This window comes from Prinia subflava, chromosome 5 (assembly GCF_021018805.1).
Source record: "Prinia subflava isolate CZ2003 ecotype Zambia chromosome 5, Cam_Psub_1.2, whole genome shotgun sequence".
Taxonomy (NCBI): domain Eukaryota; kingdom Metazoa; phylum Chordata; class Aves; order Passeriformes; family Cisticolidae; genus Prinia; species Prinia subflava.
Window position 1 is genome coordinate 58,686,951 of NC_086251.1, and position 20,572 is coordinate 58,707,522.

At 53.0% G+C, this 20,572-nt stretch overlaps 1 protein-coding gene across 1 annotated transcript in view; it reads right to left on the reverse strand.

Annotated features, from left to right (window-relative positions):
* Positions 1 to 19,959, reverse strand: part of DAAM1 (dishevelled associated activator of morphogenesis 1) — a 93,060-nt gene extending 73,101 nt beyond the window's left edge. The window contains exons 1-2 of the mRNA XM_063399583.1: positions 19,727 to 19,959; positions 1,047 to 1,145 (exon numbers count right to left, since the gene is read on the reverse strand). The gene's annotated coding sequence lies outside the window, so the exon portion shown is untranslated. The remainder of the gene's footprint in view (positions 1 to 1,046; positions 1,146 to 19,726) is intronic.
* Between the last annotated feature and the right edge of the window lie 613 nt (positions 19,960 to 20,572).

The window sequence follows — 20,572 nt, forward strand, 5'->3', positions numbered from 1 at the left end:
CCCACCTTGTCCCCTCCCTTTCATGAGCTTCTCCCAGGGAAGGAGAACAAAGCCCAGCTGCACATCTGTATCACCATGAAGGGCTAACACAAAGCTACCAACCTCAAAAATTTATGCTCCCTCTCACACAGGAAAGCAGAGAACTGATGGCAAAGGCTGCTTCTGGATTTAAAGTATCTAAACCCGTCAGGAAGCAGCATGCACTCCAAACTCTCGCTCCCAGAGCTTGCACATTGGACATGATAAATGAGGCAGCAAAAGCCAGCTGACAAGCCAGCACCTAAGAACCCAACCCCTACCTCACCAGCTCAGGAAGGGAGAGAAACCAAAGGGAAAAAAGCAAATTGTCCAGCCCCACAGCGCCATCAGAACAGGGCCACTCATCTGCTCTCAGTTACAAACACTGAAGGGAAGGCATCACACAATTCCCTCAGGTGCCAGGCACAAACCAGGGCTGGGCTCAGCACCTCACTGCTCTCCCTGCGAGGCTTCCCAGCCATCCCACCCTCCTCTGCAGTGCCTTCCTGTGTCTGTCTCATCTCTTGGGTTAGAGATGGGAAACATGTGCATTAACAGTCCCCCTTCCCAAACCAAACATGCAGACACAGGCTGAAAAACAGTTAATTCCCAATCCTGCCAAATTTACAGTGGTAACTTATTTCCAGACAGAGCTGTGACTTTTATAAGGGATACCACCGGGTTAAGGAGTCAAAGCTGTAACTGTAGGAGTGAAAGCAAAAGCCTTTCACTCCTGTAAAGCCTTTTTTTCCCCCCTGCTCCTGAAATGACAGGGAGCCACACAGCTCTTGCCAGTTCAGCGGGGTGAAGGCTTGGCTGAGAGCAGCCTCATTAAACCGGCTGGGTCCTTCAGCGCCAATCCAAACACTCTGATCACCACATGACAGGCTGAGAACCACAGAAAACTCACAGTCAGACCCGTGACAATCAGGAAAAATACAAAATCTGTACACCCCTCCCCAGGCTGAATCCACCAACAGCATCCCCACCCTCCCTGCTCTCATTTATCTATTTATTTGTTCACTTACGTAAGCCTCATGACAGATAACTTGGAGGAAACGGGATGCTTTAATGATTGAGCGACACTCAGGCAGCCCTCCGGAAGACAAACGCGCCCTTTGGTAACCCTGCAACAGAAACAGAAGGTACAAACAGACAGTAACTAATTATTCTGATTAAATCTTGGAAGACCTGAAATACCCGACTGCAGCAGAACAAAGCCGGCGTGCGCACGGGGGCTGCTCGTATAAAGAAAAAATAAGTCACACCCTTTTTTTTTTTTTTGGAAAGAATTCACCCAAATAAACCTTAAGCGCTTCTGTGTTGTTTTTGTTTGTGTGTGTTGTTTCTTAAGGCCTGGGCAGCTGATAGGAAATCTGTGCCATACCCTGGAGGGATCCCGTCGCCTTCAGCTAAAATTAGACTTCAAGGGAAGCGGCGAAGGCGGCGTCTCCAACCCACCACGCGCTCGAGGAGCGGCGCGTGGGGGTTTCCCCTCCCTCCCTCCCTCCCTGCCCATCGAAACCAAACACAGAGGGGCTTTTAGGATTAAAAGAAATTAAGGAAAATAAACAGGTAAGGTGCACTCCTAAGGAGAAAGGCGGGGACAGCAGGTCTACCCCGCTGCTAGGCTGGGAGGGAGCTGAGCCAGGAATGAGGTGCAGGCAGGTGGGGATGCAAATGAGCAGGATGGTCAATGCAGCAATGAGAGGGACTTGCAAAGCCCACCAGCAGCCCATCCACCATCGTGGATATGGGGTAAGGCACCTGCTTTATTGGTGCCTAAGACATCAGTGCCAGGAGCCTGTTACAGCCCATGTTGCAGACCAAGACAAGGGGATGAGCTCAGCAGACATTCCCATACTGTCCTTGCCTTGGAGGAAAACCATCATTCCCCTCCACCCCTTCCCTCTGCCCTCCCCCCACCACACAAAGTGCCAGTGGAGCTCAGGGGAATATTTAATCTCAAACCTCAGTAATCAATCAGTTCACCCTCATGCATGAGAAAGAGTCACAGCGGTAAGCACCAAATCCCATTTCCATCCAGCAATACGACAGTTTAATTACGTACATAACACTTCCCTTCTCACATAAATCCTGGAGAGACCCAGGCAGCCCCCAGGTTGTGGGTGGGGAAAGACAGTGATGGGGAAGAACACGGGGAAGGGGTGGAAGAAAGGGAGGAGAAACCATGATGGCAATTATTTAAAATGACAACTTTATATGGCTGCTCCACTTTGCTGTTGGCACAGCCATTGTTTGACCTTGTGTTTGCTGTCCCAGAGGATGGGCAACAAGCCCAACATCCAGCCCTGCCACCAGAAGCTGCATCTGTTTCATTCCAACACACCAGCAAGCATGTGGGAAAGAGGGCATGCAAAATGCAGGATGGGCACTGATGGAAAGGCCTGCCCAGGCTGTGATACAAATAACAGCACCAGAGCCTCCCCACTGGTGCTGCCAGGCTTTCCAAAGCCCGCTCACTTCAAAGGGAGCCCTCCTAGCTGGGTCTGAGCAGGTTTGGGATCACTCCCTGCCAGCACCTGTTATCTCCAAGTGCAAGAATGGCTGGAGCAGCAGGGCCATCACACAGCTGCCAGGGCAAGCAGGCACTGAGCTACATCCTTCCTTCATCCAACCAGACCAGTCCTGAGGGGCACAGCTCACAAAGGGCCATGTTGAAATATATACATACTGGTTTTAAATATAAACACATGCACAGACTTTTCTAATATACAGGAACAAAAGAGGGGACACCCTGCTGAAACCCCATGTGCAGCCCCACTGCTCTCACAGAGACGAAGGAAATGAGAAGCAGAGAGCAGGCACAAACCCGCTTGCCACGGCATGTTCTGGCTCTGGGAAGGTTTCTGGATTCTCCAGCTTGAGCTCTGACCTCCAAGAGATATAAAATCATCTTGGAGCTCTCAGGAAGAGAACTGGAGGGGTCCCTGGGGGCTCAGCCAGGCAGGTGGAACAGGATGGAGAGGTGCTCACAGAGGGACAGCGGACCCAGTCCATGCCCCACCAGTTCAGAGGCCCTCACAACACCCACTGTGCACAAGATCAAGTGAGGAACGACCCAAATCCCCAGGGAAACAAGTCAGGACTGGGGGCTTTGTGGTTATCTTTGACTTCTCCATGTGTAGCGGAGCTGTGTTTCTGAACCTTCTTTTTCCAGGCAGATCCACTGGCAGGCTTTGTAATCACATGTCCATTGCTTCCAAGGGGCTCATAAAAGCAGCTTTTAGGAAGGGACGTGGCTCAGAGCAACAGGAGTTTTTGAATTCCTCTGGAGAGGAAGCACCACTCAGAGATGTGGAAGGAAAATCTACCTGCAACCCAGATTTCCTCACTTCAAAGGCCAATGATCCTGCCCCTCCTTTTTTTTTTTGGCTTCAATTTCTCCAGGATCTGTAACATCAGGAAATTCTGGGCACAACAGACCAAACCCTCAAATTCTACACACAGGGAAACTACTGCTCTTACACCCTTCCTGAACCCTTTAGCCACACCAGGAGGTGCACAATTAACAGGGATCAGGCACCATCAGATGCTGGCAGCATGTTCCCAGAGGATCCATCTGTATCCCCATCCTCTCCCAAAGAGCAGAACTTGGCAGTGCAATTCAGGACAGATATACTCTGTGCAGTATCTAGAGCACATTAAACCTCCCAGGCAGAGCAGCAAGCATGGATTTATTGATTCATGGAAAACGTCCTTATAAATTACTTCATTCAGACCAACGGGACAAGACAAAACGAGGCCTCTCCTCAGCAGTGAGAGGTTCACTGCAGTCATTTCAGTCCCACACTCCAGAAGAAATCACTTTTTCAGAGCAGGCATTTCTTACAGGGCTTCGGGGGGCTGGCAGAGGGCAACACAGAGGCCACCACAGATCTGTGTCACAGCTCACCTGGTCCCCACCTCTCTGCCCCACAGCAGGCACAGCCAACAGATGATTTTTGCAAGCAAACAGGGAAAAACACTGCCTGACATCAGTTTCACAGCTGCAGAAACTCCATCCACACCTGCAGGCTGACACAGGGCTGCAGCCACCAGCTGGGATGGGACACAGAGGCTGCTGCCCCCAACAGCTTCCCAAACACTGGCCCAGCCACCCCTCCAGGGTCTCCTCACTGTGGGACTGTCTCCCTGGTGAGATGTGGCACAGATCCATTAGGATCTCCTCTGCATTGTCCTCCCCCAACCCTGTGAAGCTACATTGGAAGTGTTTGCTCTGAAAGCGATTTCTCCTGGAGTATGGGGCTCCCAAACACTGCAGCTTGTTGATCTTATCTGCTTCTCTTGCTACTGATGGCTTGATGTGCTTTCATCAAGCTCAAACTCCCTTCAGGGCTACCTGTGGCCTGCATGCAGCATGCTGAGCCAAGGCTAAGGCCACTCTCTGCAAGTGTTTGTTCCAGTGGCCAAATGCACCTCAAATATAAATAAACATCCAGATGTGCCTTGTTCAGGATCGCATGCACCTGGCTTTGGCTTCCAGGCATGGGCTGAAGAGCTGCTGGATGCCATTTTACAGCTTCTTGATGAAAAGGCAAGAGAAGCATTCCCACTCCCCCAGCACAAAACATTTCCCCAGCTTTTATGCACCTACAGCACTTCCCTGCTGTCTTGGTTTGGAAAGACAGGTATCTGTCAGGGGAAACCCGAGTTTCCCTTGGAATGGAGAATGTAAAAACCCCCTCACTCCAAATTATTACAATTTTGCAATTAGGAGCTTTCAGGCAAAAATATGGGAATAGGAATAACAGTTGTTTACTAGGAATATTAAAAAAATACAAGTGCAGTAGTACAAAAAACAAACAAGCAAACAAACAAAAGTCCTAGAAAACCCTGACAGAGTCAGAGATATGACCTGACACCTTGCTGTAAGGGTTGGAAGCAGTCCAAATAAATCCTGCTGGAGTAACAGATGTGGTTCTGTTGGGGTAGAGATGATCCTGTAGAAAAAAAAGGGTCCAGTGCTGGCGAGATGGGTCCAGTCTTCCTCCAAGGATTCAGAGGAAAACCAGCTGCATTAGTGTTTGGGATTGCTGGTTTTATGCTGGTGGAAAGGCTTTGGCTCCTCCTACTGAGTGGAGCATCTCACAATGGGATGAGGTGATGTTATCAGTCATGTGAGAGGCCTTAAATGGCCCATCCACAGGTGATGTCCCTCAGAGAAGGATGGGTGGAGGAGGAGAGAAGAGCAATATCTCCCAACAGATTTCAACAGATGGAAATAGAATACACATTTTTGGTTACATTTTTCAACCCAAAACACCTGCACACCCATCAGCCAAACCAGGGTCAGGCACTGCCCTTCCACCACGGGTCCAGCAGCACCCCGCTCCCAAACCACCTCTTTTGCTAACTACAGTTCAGAATGCTCTTCCACAGCTCCAGGTCACTGCCTGTGTGCTCCCTTGTCTTCCTACCACCTCCTAGAGCTCTGAAAATCAGCACCAACCCCTTTAGAACATCCCCAGCCACGCCGCTGAGTCAGGCTGCTGGATGGCACCCACCGAGGGCTTCTAGGAACGCCTCCTCCTCCTGTGAACTCCCCCGCTGGAAACATTCAAACTACAATTATCTCAGTAGATTAACAACAAGTGCAGCATCTCTGGCAGCAGTGTGAGGCAGGGGCTCCAGCAGCACCGGGTTAGCAGGGCACACACAGCTGTGTTTGCAGCCCCGGTGAGGGCAGGCACCGCCGCCCTGCCTCGCCCCTTCCCCTGCCCTCGGCACTGATCAGTGCTTTGATAAATAAAATAAACCTGTCTCGTCTCATCTGCTCACTGCAGCCACCACTGAGGGGCTGCCACTCCCACCCCACTGGATTTGCAGAGCGAAATGCTGGTGGCTTTCCATATCTCTGGTGTGGTGTGGTCCTGGCCTCCTCCCAGCTCCCGGCTCCCCTGCATCCTCCTGGATCATGGACAGGGCAGGGAGGTGAAATCTCACCTTCTGCCCCACAGTGGAGAGCTGCTCTGCTCCAGGGACACCAGGAAAGGAAGGACAAACTGCCTTGGCCCCTGGAGAGCAATTCTCTGCTTCCCTGAACTAACAAACTCGGGCACTGCCACAGACAACAAGGAGCTGATCTTCCAAGGGTGAAGCTGATTTCTCCTGCTTTTATCTAAAAGTTGGGGCAGGCACCAATCTTGTCTTTGTGGTGGCCTGTGATAGAACCTGAGGGAACAGGATGGAACTTGTGTCAGGGGAGGTTTAGGCTGAATATCAGGGAAAGGTTCTTCCCCCAGAGGGTGTTTGGGCACTGAACAGGCTCCCCAGGGCAGTGGGCACAGCACCAAACCTGACAGAGCTCAAGGAACATTTGGACAATGCTCTCAGGAACAGGGTGGGATTCTTGGGATACCCTGTGCAGGCCTGGATGGGACCCTTTGGGATCAGTGATCCCAAAGGGCCCCATCCAGCTCAGGATATTCTGTGCTTCCATGATAATTTACCTCCCCTGTGTAAGTCAAATCAGGGATAAAGCAGGTCAGTGGCTCATTATTTTAGGAATCATAGTGAGACATATATATACATATATTTAATTAAACTTAAACACTTCAATTGGCTTAATTATCCCAATCCAGGAGTTTGCTGGTGCATTTTTTGTTTTGTTTCTTTTTAAATAACAGAGGTAATCATCCCAGGGAAGGCAAACACCCATTTCCCATGGAAGTCATCCAAGCCTTTCCCAGCATGCTGGGACAGAGGAGCAGGAGAGTGTGAAGGGCTGGCACAGAGGAGGATAAGAGGGTTAAATCCAGCTGCTCAGAGATAAGCTGGTTACACACCAGGAATGGGGGGCTTAATGGGGGAATACAGCTTTGCCAGCCTCCAGCAAATACCTGCACAAGGCACTTGCATGGCTGACACGGGGTATTTAACTCAGAAGCTGCCAGCATTAGAGACCCTGGAGCCACATTTCACTACAGCTCTCCTGATGAACTGCTCTCCTGGCTCCTCTGAGGCCAGCAACAGTGAGGGCTGAAAAATTAAGTGACTACTGGCTTTGAGGCCAGCATGGCAGGGAAGATGCAGCAGCACATTTTACCTCTCGTTGTGACTTTCTGGTCTTTCAAGGACCCTTGTGAGGCCAAACACAGAAGAGTCTGAGATGCTGTCACACAGGACAAACCTCAGGAGATAAAGCAACCAAAGACCCACCCAGCAGCTCTGGCAGAGACAGACAGACACCCCACAGACAGGACAGGGTACAAACAGGCATCCCCCCAACACACAGCTTGTGTGTTTTGTGCTAATCCCAGGCACACACATTCCCAGGTGGCACCTTTGGACTAAGACATTAAATTTCACCACTGGCCTTAAATTTCCCTTTTGCCTTCCAAGACTAGAACTTCCTCCAATAGCTGCTCAAGCTGACCAACAGCTTTTTTATTTTCCTTTGCATCCAGAAATACAGAGCTGCTGCTTATGGGAGAGATGGAGAGGAACCTTCTCTCTGTCCTGAAGCCACCAGCCATGCCCAGGTAGGTGCAGCTCAGCCACTAAACTTTAAAACCTGTCAGACGATGGAAAGCTCATGGCTATGCTGGAATTCCTCATGCTTCCAAAACCTGTGTCACATGAAACTCTGGAGCTGGAGCCCTCCACAGAGAAGCCCATCAAGCATCTCACACTTTGGCCCAGGTCCAGATACAGCTAAGCAGCAGAGTCTCAGCCATGGGATGTCCCAGTCCCACTCTTCTCCCGGCTCCATCCAGAGGCAGCCAGCTGCATCCCATGTCAGTGTGTTTGCCATAACCAAAAAGGGAGTTAGCCTCCATAACCACAACCCAAAGGGTATATTTAGCTCAACTGGAAGACAAAGGAGATCATGTCCACCGCAGATGAAATTAGCTGAGGTTGCATGCACCGGGAGTGCCTGCCTGCCATCCATCGCAACTCCCACAGATTTATTCCCAGCTCCCACTTTAGTGGTCCCTCATGGAGGAGCAGACCTGCTCCATAAAAGCTCTGAAAAGCAAAGAGGTGGAAGAATGGGTCCAACAGGTTTCCAAAGCCTTGGGCAGGACACAGTCTCTGGCAAAGTTTGTGTCACCTGTCTGGACCCTGGAGGCACGGCATGGGATGAGGTGCAGGAACCCATATGGGGCTGCACCTCCTTCAGCCCACAGCGAGGAAGAGGATGACAGGGAACAATGGGGGACCCTCTGAAACCACCCCAGAGCCCAGCTCCAGTGTGTCTCCTGCATCCCAGCACAGTACAGGAGGGCAAGGACATTTCCCTGAGAGGGAAAGGTCCTGAAGACCTTTCCTTCAGATCTTTCCTCCAGGAAAAGACTCATTTCTCCTGCCTGCTTTCCATGGATATCATTTCAACCCCCACCTCCTTTGCTGCAGTCTCACGCAACTCAAAGACGCAGCCAAAGACGTGGTTATTTTTACATCCTCCTCCCAGGAGATGGTATCTCCACGGGGCACGGCTGCCATGCCTCATCAGATCACAGCACCACACCGCCTCAGCCCCACAACAGCACGATGGAGCTGGGGGGACACCTTGCCACCAGGTATTTCTCTGTCTCACCAGCATCAAAACTCAGCAGCTTTCCAGACAAGAGCATCCCAAAAAAGCAAAACAGCACCAGTCCTGGAGGTTGTTCCAGCTCCTCTTGCCATAACTCCCAAGCACTGAAACCATCTTCCAGTCATCCCAGTTTTACATTTTTCTGAGGCTTTTGCAGTTGTCATGGAACTCTGGAAGGCACTTGCTTCATCCACATCTTTGTAGATTCAGGATTCCCAAGCTGACCCAAATTTCCCCAGCACAGAAAGTGACTGGGTTTGGCCATGCTGTGATCTCAGGGTCCACAACATGACCTCCTTGATGAGGAACATGGCCTTCAGCACAGCATTCCATGTCTTTAAACCCACATATCTTATTGGGCACTTTTACACTGAGTGAAGACAAAAAGCAGCACTTCCACAAATAACCCCAGGGATTTTTTGGAATTTAGGGAGTGGGGAGATGGAGAGCAAAATTCTAGACATGCAGGGAAAAGCTGGTTTGTGCACCCCTAGGAGAGGACCAAGCGGGGCAGAAGGGTGGTCTGCTGCATGTCACAGCACACTTGCAGCAGCTCCAAGTTCACTCAGTGTTTTCTTTTCCCCCTTTCCCTGAGATCACTCTTGCCATCATTTGTCTGTAACAGCGAGGCCAGGCACGCAGGGAAGAAGGTACCACCTGTACATGGCTTATCTGCAGCTACTTTACAAATAAAAGCGATCACAATGAGTGTTCGCACCCTAAAAGAAATCCCAGCGCCCTTCCCCCTCCCACACCTCCCAAGGAAGAGCACAGATCCAGCTGCTCTGCAACCTTATCTTGATGCAGAAAGTGTCTGGGACAGAGATAGAAGGGTTCCCCGAAGGCACAGCTGATTAAAGGCATCTTTCCTTCATCGTTTCTCTTCACAAACGCTGCACTGAAGCGCCGTTCCCGGACTGGCTTTCATCGCAGCAGCAGCAAACACCCCCAGCCTGGCGAGGTCGTGTGTCCCCCTGGAAAGCCACAGGGTTTTTCCAGGCTGAAAAGCAACCTAAGACCAGGCAGATACAACCAGGCCAAGGCACTTTGGGTGACCTGCAGCTCAGAGTCACAAGGAGCTCCCAAACACATCCTTGCTCTCGCCCCAGGAACGTCCCAGTAGTGAAGTCCACGGGATGCTCCCTCTATCCAGCAGCTTTTTTCCCTCCTACCCTGCTCCTGCTACCGCAGGGGATTGCACACTTGCAGTCAAACACTCCTAATCCCGAGTTTCAGAAGCAGAGCTACAAAACAACCACACAAAGAGGCAGCAGCTCGCACGCATCCCGGGAACCTCCCCGCGGCCAACGCCTCTGTGTTTATCCAACACGCCATCTCCACTCCTTCAGCTGTTTCCATCCCACCCTGCTATTAATGGATGCAGAAGGAGGTTGGGTGAGGCGTTCGACAAAAATCTCATTTAGAGATCAAGACAAGCTTAATTGGTTTCCAGCCAGACCCGCACAAAGATGGGTTACTCCACAAATACAGTTGCTAATCTGCCCATTATACTCCCTAAGCTCCCACCCACAAAGAAAAAGAAAAATAAGGCAAAGATGCACAAAGGAATGCAGGATTTTGAGCTGTGTTACTTCCAGCGAGGAACACATCACGAGTGGTGAGTTCTGGTGCAAGAACAAGGGCTTTGCTTTTCTCTGAAGGAAAAGGATAACCAAGCGGTAAACAAAACAACAACAAAAAGACCTAACATAGATTAAATCTGCCTTTTCCACAGGCAATCCCCAGCCATTCTTGAAGGGCATTTCCAGCAGCTATTGTTTCTGTGGACAGGCAGAAGCAGGGGAAAAGCTTACACGGCCAAGGAGACGTCACGTCACAAGTGACAGAGTAGAAAGGATGGGGAACCTCGTGATTAAAAAGCACAGGACTGAAACCCTGGAGAGCTGAATTCACTTCCGAACTTGGCTGTAAAAAAATAAATAAATAAATTCGCGAATTTCCTGTGTGATCACATCCTAGATGATTTATTCAAAACCTGGTGTTGAAAAGCCAAGGGAGGGGGAAGGAAGCAGGAGGAGGAAGGGGAAGACACGGTCCTGTGGGCTTTTAATAAGCTTGGGGTTAGACCAGCACTGGCAAGCTGTGAACATCCATCTGTACTGGGCACTGCATGGCCTGGAGCTGGCGCTGGGAAAGCACTGAGTATCCCACAAGCTCAGATTAGAGCCTGCCCTGCTGCTCTGCCCAGGTGTGTGCCACGGGCTCACAACACCACAGCCCCACCAGCAGCATCCCACAGGCTTCCACAATGCTGCACTTCCAACAGGAACACAGCCACGTGCAAAATGGAAAGGTTAGGGATGGTGTCCCCTCCTGGAGCTACACGAGGATTTAGACACAAGGACATAAAGCTGTCCCCGAATGCAGCGTGTTATAAATGAGACAGAGCCCAGCTCCAGAGCAGCTGCAGTGGCAGCACAGGTAGAGGCAGGCGATGAAAGGGTTGTTTGGTTACAACCTTCTCCCCTGGTGCAGCAGCCCAGGACTCCCAGCTCCAGCAGAGAAGGCCTGCTTATTTCCCTGAAAGCCAGCCAGCCCTGCTAGGCGGGAGGCACTGCACCCAAGGGAGAGCAGAGCCGAGATCCTTCAGCAGGACAGAGCCAAAAACAGGGCCAGCACCAGAAAGGATCACAGTGCTGTGGTTGGGACTGCTACAGCAACACCCCCTGAGCTCCAGAGCACCTCTGCAGGGCCTTCTGCAGCAGGTGAGCTCAGAACAGTGCACAGACACAGAGGGGTTTTTCCCAGACCTTCAGCCACGATGGGCACTCACAAATCCAAGGCAAACAGGGCCCAGTCTCTGGCGCTGGACAGGAGCTTCAAGGCATGGAGATACGAGCTTGGTGCTGTTCCAAAATGCTGCTGTGGGAAACCCAGGGTGAACAGATTCAAACTTCTCCTTTCAGCAGCGAGAAAAGCTGTAATTAGCAGCACTGAATCCAGCCCAAGGGCTGGATAAGGACATTCCCGTGACATATCTGACAAGGCGACTGCTGGATTTGTTTTCTTTGGCTTTTTTCCCCCCCTGGAAAAATGAGCACCCATTTTTCACAGGTCTTTTGCCCCCACTCGGTGTTGCCTGGAGTCAGTTTCCCAGAGTAGGGGCACACATTTCAGAACACACTGTAACACAGCATTACCACAGCTGGACCTCAAGTCTTGCCATCCTCAGGGATGGGTCCCTCCTTAATTATCCCACATCCCATGGCATACTGGGGATGCCAGACCCCCAAGTCTCAGTTTGACTTTCACAAGAACGAAAAACACAGCCCAAACCACAAGACAAAGGTAAAATAAAAACATGAACATGAGGCAACTGAGCTACAGCTGCGAGACACATCATCACCACTGTCTCACACGTCTCTCACCTAGCTCAGCCTCATCCCCAGAGCAAAACCAACAAAGCTTCCTGTGATGCAACTACAAGCAATCCTTTGGAAATCAATGCAGAGAATTTTGAGGCTAAAGTCCCTCTTTACTCTCTTTTTTTCAGGATGAAAGCTGTCACGCTATAGAACAGCTTGAAAAGCCTGAATGCAAGGTAAGTCCCAGTGTGCCAGCTAAGGGAAAAGCACAATTTCATGACTAGGTAACCCAAATCACAGCCTGTCACACACCACTGCAGTTTGAACACAACTGTGACCATCACTGCATCAATTAAGAACTGACAAATTTTGCTGAACCTGGGAAGTGGAAGAGAGCATTTAATACAAAAGTAAATGGGGGAAAAAAATAATGACAGTAAAGGCTCAGTTCCAGCCCCAGCCCCAAAAGCAGACAGACTGTAGGGATTACAATATTTAGCATGCTCCAAAAATTCTCCTCAACATCTTTTTGCTCTGTGTAATGGGCAGGGATTTCTTGTGGCTCCAGAGCCACCAGCACATGCCATTTGCCAGCAGCACTCCCCATGGAAAAATAGATGGAGCTCATAAATGGATCCAAGTGATCCCCAAAAGGTTCCAGTCTCTTTGCAGGGTGTCCCCAAAACACTGGGACAAGGAGATGGCACACTGAAAACCAATCTCCCAGACCCGTGGAGCTTTGGTAAGCAAATGGCTTGCGTAAAGTTTCTGTCAGAACACCCATTTGAAGCGCTGGCATTGTAAACAAGGTTGCTCCAGAGACACCTGGGATTAGCTCTGTTCAAACAGTCCTTGGCATGACTTACCAGAGCACCCAGGAACAGATCTGCAAGTTCAGCTTTTCTCCTGCCTGGCGCTCACCCGGCACCACAAAACAACACCAGAGCTTCGACAGCCTTAACCCTGCTGTCTCCTACATGGAGTTTGAGACATGGGGCAGCAGCCCTGCACTTGATGGAAGATGAAAACCCAAGGAGGCAGCACCGTGGGGCTTTTTCCCTGTGTTGCAGGATGAGATCCAACACCAGGCTGTCCATGAGCAGGCTGGGCGGTGCCCCTGTGCAGAGGCACGGCAGCTGAAAGCGATGCATGGGATATGCAAGGAGAGCAGTGCCAAGCCAGGAAGGGCAGCTGAAAAACACCAGGCATCCTAAAGGCTTACCCTGGTATCAAGGCAGAGAGCAGCCTCTCCTCCCTGCACTGGGCACACCAGCCAAGACACTCCTCGTGCCTCGGGGGCAGAGGGAAGGAAAGCTCAGCCAGCGAAGCGTCCTTTGCATGCGATTCCTGTGGAAGCCAGGCACACAAGGGTAGCCCTTCCCTGACACATCTCCCCCACCCTCAGCTTCTGACCCTCAGAAAGTGCTGTGGTTTCCAGGAGAAGCAGCAGCATGGAACAACAGGAACACGAAGGATGACTGCAGTCACGGCAGGGAAAGCTTTACACAAACAGGTTTACAGCCACTTCCATCCACACAAGCATCCTTGAAGGAAACAGCTGCACTGGAGCACAGCTGACACACTCTCCAGCATGGGACATGAGTTCACAGCTCCTCTAAGCACCATTCATTAAGTTGATGCTGAGGCCAAGCAAAGAACAAGCACTCAGACAAAAAAAAAAAAAAAAAAAAAGACAAAAAACCAAAAATAAAAACCAAAAAGAAAACCAAAAACCACCTAATGGCTAGGTAAGTCAGATGGATGTGCAGCTCCAGAGAGCCGCCTCAGAAAGGTCTGGACAAAAGAAACACTCAGGAGCAGCAGCAGGGCAGACCCACCATGGACTGAACTCTGTCCCACAACCATCTGAGCCAGAAAACATCCCCAGCACTGAGCCCATGGCCATGCTACAGCATTATCTGGAGTGGGGGAAATGGTCTCTGGACTGTTCCTCAATCTCTGCTGGAACTGTGAGGAAAGCCTGCCAACAGAGTTTGCCTGTAACAGGCACCAAGCTGCTGGAAAATCACCTGAGCAACATAAAACATCTTTCCACACCCCCCTGTAACACACTGCACTCTCCTTGTCACACCTCAGACCTGAGTGGCTGCAGATCCCACCCCTGAACAATACCCCTCTGCATCCCCCATTTCCATACTGAAGCTCTTTTTTTGATTTTAATGACAAGTGCTGTCCTCTCCTCCCTTCCAAGTGGTGCAAAGCTGGCTCCCAGGTGCAGAGCACAGCTCCTGCTCCCCTGTCCTGCAGCCTCAGCGTATCACTTGTGCTCCTGCCCAAAAACTGTGTGAGGACTTCCCTGCCTGGTGAGAGTTTGCCCTCAAATGCTCAACCCTACAACCTCTGAGGATGCTCTGCTGGCTGGAAGGGGAGGCAAGCTGATCCCCAGCCCTGCAGAGCACCAGAGGAACCAACACCCCGCAGAGCATTCCCCAAAAGCTGCCAAGCTCCCAGCTCAGTTTTGCATACTGGTCCAGAGCCCAGCTGCTGGTGTTTCACACACCAGCCCCCAGAGCCCGCTCTGAATGGCACAGTTCTGAATTGCTTCCTCCTGCCACGCTGCCCCAGGGCAGGATCTGCCAGCAGCCCAGCCCACGGGAAACAGGATGAAAGCCCCATGTGAAAGACCAGCAGCAGGGAGCAAGGAATGCCAGGAGATCCCACTGTGTTCTCCTCCGCTCTCCTAGGGATGGGCACAGGTCAGGTGGATTAACTGGGTCCTTCCCCTCTCTTTATCTCACCGATCTCTGGCTGTTGCCAAGTTATTTTGAGCTTTGGCATGGCCGCTTTCCACCCAGGGCCCGCACAAAAGGGGATGAGGAGCCTCAGCGCAGAATTCCTGGCGACAGTCCAAAGCCAGAGGTCGGTAATTGGGTCACCGGGTTCAGCTTCCGAAAACCATTCCTTCAGGAGGTGTGGTAAAAGCAGGCACAGCCGCCTCCACCGCCGCAGACAGGCCGGACACTCCTGTGAGCCTCCACCACACCCTCCACACCTTATTGCATTGCCCTGTCATAAAAGCACTCGGTGACACAGGGACAGAGCAGCCCGGACAGGGAGAGCCCTGAGTTCCACACGAGCTGCGTGCACAGGGGAGACATGATTCAGGTAAGCAGCACGTAGCTGAGAGCACATCGCTGTGCACTGCGCTCAGCCCCAGGAATGCAGAGGGGAAACATGAAGCCACTTGTCTGGCACGGCAAATAACCCTTCAATCATCCGCCAGGCCCTGCCGGGGAGCTCTGGGTTGGGAAAGAGAGGATGTGTGCAGCCAGCAACGCAGCAGCTCTCACACCAACAGCACCACGGTGCGCTGCTGCGCTTCCTCCGTGCCTGTAAGAGAGCTCCAAACACAAAAAATAAAACCCCAAGCAGCAGCGAAGAAAGTGGCGTGTGCTGCAGGAAGAGGAGAGGTTTGGAGAGCACCCATCAGCACTGGGATGACAAGCAGCCAGCTGATGGGTGAGAACATGCCTGTCCAACACCACCCTTCCAGCGGGTCAGTGTTTTGAACACAGTTTCTCAAGGCAACTCAGGCATGAGGAGCAGAACATCGAGAAACTTTCTGAGTCACCGTCACACTGACTCACCAGTGAGTGTCTCTAGGCTGGGCCACCACATCCAGTTTGGCTGACTCAGGAGGGACCTGAGTAGCCTCCTTGCCCAGGTGCTCCAGGCAGCACAAACCTTCTCTGTTTAATGCATTTACCATGAATTCCCCCCAAAAGGGCTGGGGGTGAACACAGGAGGGAGCACAAATGGGATGGGGTAATCAGAGACTCATGTGAGGGCACAGAGGTTGCTCCAGACCTGGGCACAGCATGGGACAGATGCCCTTGGGAATGACCCCACCCAACCCCACCATGAGGAAAACACAGGCCAGATGTTCAGACAACTTCAGGCGTTAATTTGGCTAATTTGCTATAATTCAGGTGGGCTGGTGTTCAGGCCACACCAATCACAAAACAGAGTGCTGTCAGCTCAGATCCTGAAACTCTTCAGTCAACTAACCACGTCCTCATGGTGTGCCAGGCCACTTCTCTCATTTCCATCTCCTTTGGTTTTCTTCTCAGTGGCCACAAAGATCTGAAAGCTTTATGACTCACTGAGCTGAGATTTTCTGGGCTACCCCAGAACTCCTGGCTCCTCAGTGTACTCCAGAACGTTATGACATGCCACAAGGACAGAAGATACCAAGTGCAAATGGTCTCCTGATAGGGCAGGAGGGTAAGCAGGCACCAGCACAGCTTTCCTCCCAATTAAGGAAGAAAGGAAAGAAGAATCAAAGGCAAACAGCAAATTACAACATCTATCTGGCAAGGGGCTGTGGAGCCTCTAATTTTTGCATTAAATAGAAAGTTGGAATTCATAGAATCACAGAATGGTTTGGGTTGGAATGAACCTTAAAGACCATCGAGTTCCAACTCCCTTCCTCTAGTTTAGGTTGCGCAAAGAATATGTCATGAAGGGTGAGGGAACTAATGCAATACTCAGAAGAGCTTCTGCTGGAATAGTTAATGACTTTCCAACCCTTAACTAGCTGTTTCTCTCACCCCCTAGTATGGTAAGCACACAGAGTGAGTAAATCTATGTGACTTAGCATCTAAATTAACCAACACACAAGTCAGGATCAGGCATTCAGTATTTCTGCCCCAATTTACAGCCCTTTGCTCAGATCAGCTCCTTTTTCTTCAGCATGGCACTGACATCTGTTGTGTTGCATGAGTGAAAAGTACATATATGATTATCTTAAAAGAGAGAGGGGGGAAAAAATCAATGTGGACATGATTTGAATTTTATGGCATTCGGCTGCCACGACTTGCAAATAAACAGCTGTCCCAGCAGGTCCATGCAAGCTTAACAGCACAGCAGTAAAACACAAGGTTTTTCTTCCCCTTTAAGAGGGTTTTACTTATATAAAAAAAGTATATTTTTATAAGAAAATAAATTGCAGGTTGAAGAATCATAGTTAGGTCACACTCAATTCCAGCAGAACAAGCACATCCTGCTTCACATGGCCTCACCAGTCACTCCACAGCAGTGGCAGCTTTCTGAAGCCAAGTTAAGATATTTAATTACCAGCATCAAGTCAGAAACCAAAGCGTCCAAAAAAATCCTCATTTGTGAGCAAAGCCTGCAGAAATGTCGTTGAGCAGGCTTTGGCAATCTCCAAAGCTGACAGCTGGATGCCCGGGCTTATCGACTGCTGGAGCACACGCGGAAAAAAGCTCTGAATAGTTGCAGTGCCGAGCAAGCCTTCAAGGCAGCCCCGCCAGCCTCTTAAAAAGGCTCACAGAAATAGGCAGGCTTCATTTATTAATACTTCAGAGATAAAAGTGGCCATGCGGGACAGGCTCAGTGGGTGTCTGCACAGGAGGAGGATGGGCAGAAGACCACCCGCTCTGGGTGTGCATCTGTCAGGATCCCCATGCAACCAGGTCAGGTTATAAATGCAGCAGGTAGGTTTGCAACCTGGGCACGTGGTGGGATGCTCCGAGTGCATCAGCCAAAGGCCTTTAGGGAGGGACACAGCAGGGATGGTCAGTGCATGGGAACCTCAAAGCAGGAAGATGGAGCGAGAGGAGCCACGCTCCTGGCTGGCTGACAAACAGAATTAGTGGGAAGCCCAGCTGCCCAATAACTCCACGTCCCCACTGCCTTGGGTTCCTCAGCTGTGCTATGACAGCGCGGGAAAAAGAGGAGGAAGGAACCAAAAGGAAGCACAGAAGCAAAGGGAGATAAACACGATCCAGTTAGACCGGCTGTCCCCAGGTCTCACCTGTCCTCACTGGAGGAGCCAGCCCGCTGTGGCTGTCCCTTCCTGCTCCCTCCTGCACCCCTGCCACAAACAAAGGGTCAGATAAGGAGCCAGCTCAGGTCAAGACCGGTTTGACTCCGTTTCAAGCCCAGGGGAGCGGATTCAGTGCTGATTTTACACCTCACCCATCCTGTTTGCCTCCCTGGGGCAGAGGCCAGTCCACGGAACAGGGTGCACGCCTGGCTGGCTGGACCCAAAAATCCCAGGGCCGTGTCAGGGCAGCACACACCAGCTGAGCGCTGGCCAGAGCCAGGAAGCGTCACTGCTTCCTCCTGTCCCGGTGTCACACAGTGCTGGGCGCTCGGAGATCGTGGACTTTGGCTTTTGCTTCCTGCTCCTGACAGAGCAGGGGCAGGTCCCGGCACACGGCCACGGGGAGAGCAGGGCGAGTCACTCATTAATCGAGGAACAGCAAGGTGGAAGCCTGACCCGCGGGCTTTGGGGGGAAACGCACGCCAAAACAAACTCCAGCGCTCGTGGAAAAAGGTCCAGATGCTGCAGGACCCATCTGCTCCTAGTGGGACTCAAAGAGGGGCAGGCGGGGAAGGCAGATAGCTTTGGAATACATTGTTTTTGGCAAGGGAGGATAACGAGGTTGCACCACGGTTCACCACTGAGGCGTTAATACACACCAGCACCTGATTTTGTACGCAGTATCAGAATCAGCCTCTAGAGAGGGAAAGAAAGGAAACCGCTGGCTTCTCCCTCTCCGTGCTGCCGGGAGGAGCCGGCTGGCTGCACAATGTTGGGCATCTGCAGTGCTCAGGCCTGGTCAAAACCAGCAGCACCTGGAAAAGGGGACTTGACTGCACCCCGTGATCTTGCACCTGGCTTTGATTTCCACGGGAGCCCCTCGCCCCCAGTTTGGCAGCACAGCCCTGTCAGTTCACGTGGCTTTTGTCAGGAGGCACATTATCATCCGTCCTTGCCTCAAATTAACCTTGATCACTTAAAGATGCAGAGAGACTGTTTCACACCAATGCAAGAGGCAGCGTGGTGTGAAAGCCATGAGCACTGCAGACCCCAGGGACGAAACCCCACTGTTCACACTGACGATTTCATGCCAAGCAAAAGACCAGGATCTGACCACAGCCATCACACACCAAGGCAGTGGGTGCCAACCCTCAAGGCTCCACACAGCAAGGGCAGTGTCCCTCCTCCAGGCAGACCCTGACCAGAATCCTCCCTCCCAGAATTTTTGGGCGGGTGCAGCCAGTGCCAGACTCGACCTCCCCACCTGGTGCCTGAGCCACACACCTGCTTGTAGCCAAGGCACAGCCCAACACCGGCACATGCCAAAATCCTGCTCCCACATCAAAGCATCGGCTGGACCAGAGCACGCCTGCAGCAAAACGTGTGACACCGGCACCAGTCTTGGCACACACAGACGATGGGACAGCCCCGAGCTGCTGTGCCTGTGGGGAGGCACTCAGGAGGCTGAGACCCCCCCAAAGCCCGCGGGAGCCCCATCAGAGGGGTCACATCGGTGGTGTGGGAGTCGCCGCAGGGGTGGGAGCCGCCGTGCCAGCCGGCGCCGGGGCTGCAGCAGCCTCCGGAGGCGTTGCCATGGAGAAGGCAGCGCAGCAGCAGCATCCCGCATCCCACGCCCCCGCGTGGGCGCCCCCGGCCCGGCGCCCAAGGGGCTGGGCAGTGCCTGGGACACGCCGGGGCCGGGGGACACGCCAGGGAACACTCCGGGGAACACGCCGGGGCTGGGGGACACGCCATGCTCCGGGGCGCCGGCAGCGGGGCGGGCACCGCGGGGCCCGGGCTCTCCACGCAGCGCCCGGGGCGCGGTGGGACGCGGGCTCTCCTCCCTCCCACGGCGGGGAAAAGGCAGAAAAGCCCCGGCCCCCGCCCCGCTGCCGGCGCTCCCGAATCCCTCCCCGGCACGGCCGCGGCGTACGGGAGAAGGGCACCACACTCCGCCAAAAGCCCCCCGAACCGAAAGGGGAGGAGCGCCAAGAGGCGCGGAGGACTCACCGCAGCGCGGCCGCCGTTCGTGCCGGGGCGGAGGGCCGGCTGCCCGCGGTCCGGCCGCCGTTCGTGCCGGGGCGGAGGGCCGGCTGCCCGCGGTCCGGCCGCCGTTCGTGCCGGGGCGGAGGGCCGGCTGCCCGCGGTCCGCCCGCCGTTCGTGCCGGGGCGGAGGGCCGGCTGCCCGCGGTCCGCCCGCCGTACCTGCCGGCGCGGCGCTGCGCTGCGCGGCGCGGAGCCCGCCCGGCCCCTGCCCACAATGGGCCGCGCCCGCCCCGCCCGGCGCGCTGGCGTCACCGCCCGCCCTCCCCGGCACCGGGAGTGACGCGCGGGGCGGGGGCTCCGCCGGCGGGGCTGCCCGGCCGGGGGTACCGCGGCCGGGGAGCCGCCCGAGGGTCTGCCGGGAGTACCGTGCTGGGGATGCTGCAAAGGGTGTGCGGCACCGGGGGCACCGCGCCAAGGGCACCGCACCAAGGGCACCGCACCGGGACAACCCGCGCGGAGCCCGGCGCTGCAGAGGAGGCGGAGGGCGGGCAGGAGGGTCCCGCTGCCGCCGAGATAAAGTTTCACCCGGCTGGCGACATGGGTGACACGCACACTCAGGATCTGTGTCGCAGCTGGCTGGCAGAGGCCTCCCAAGATGCGGCAGTCTCCGCTTGGATTTAAGAAATCAATTTTGCAGGGGTTTCCATTTCACGTGAATCAGAGCAGCAATTGGATACACGGTTGGGTTCCCACATGCATGGGAATAACCTCGCTGCAGGAGATGGCAGAAGGAGCAGTTAGTGTTCTTGGTGCAAATCAAAACTCAGATCAAATTAATAGCGTGGAACATTTCACCCTAAGTAAATTTTT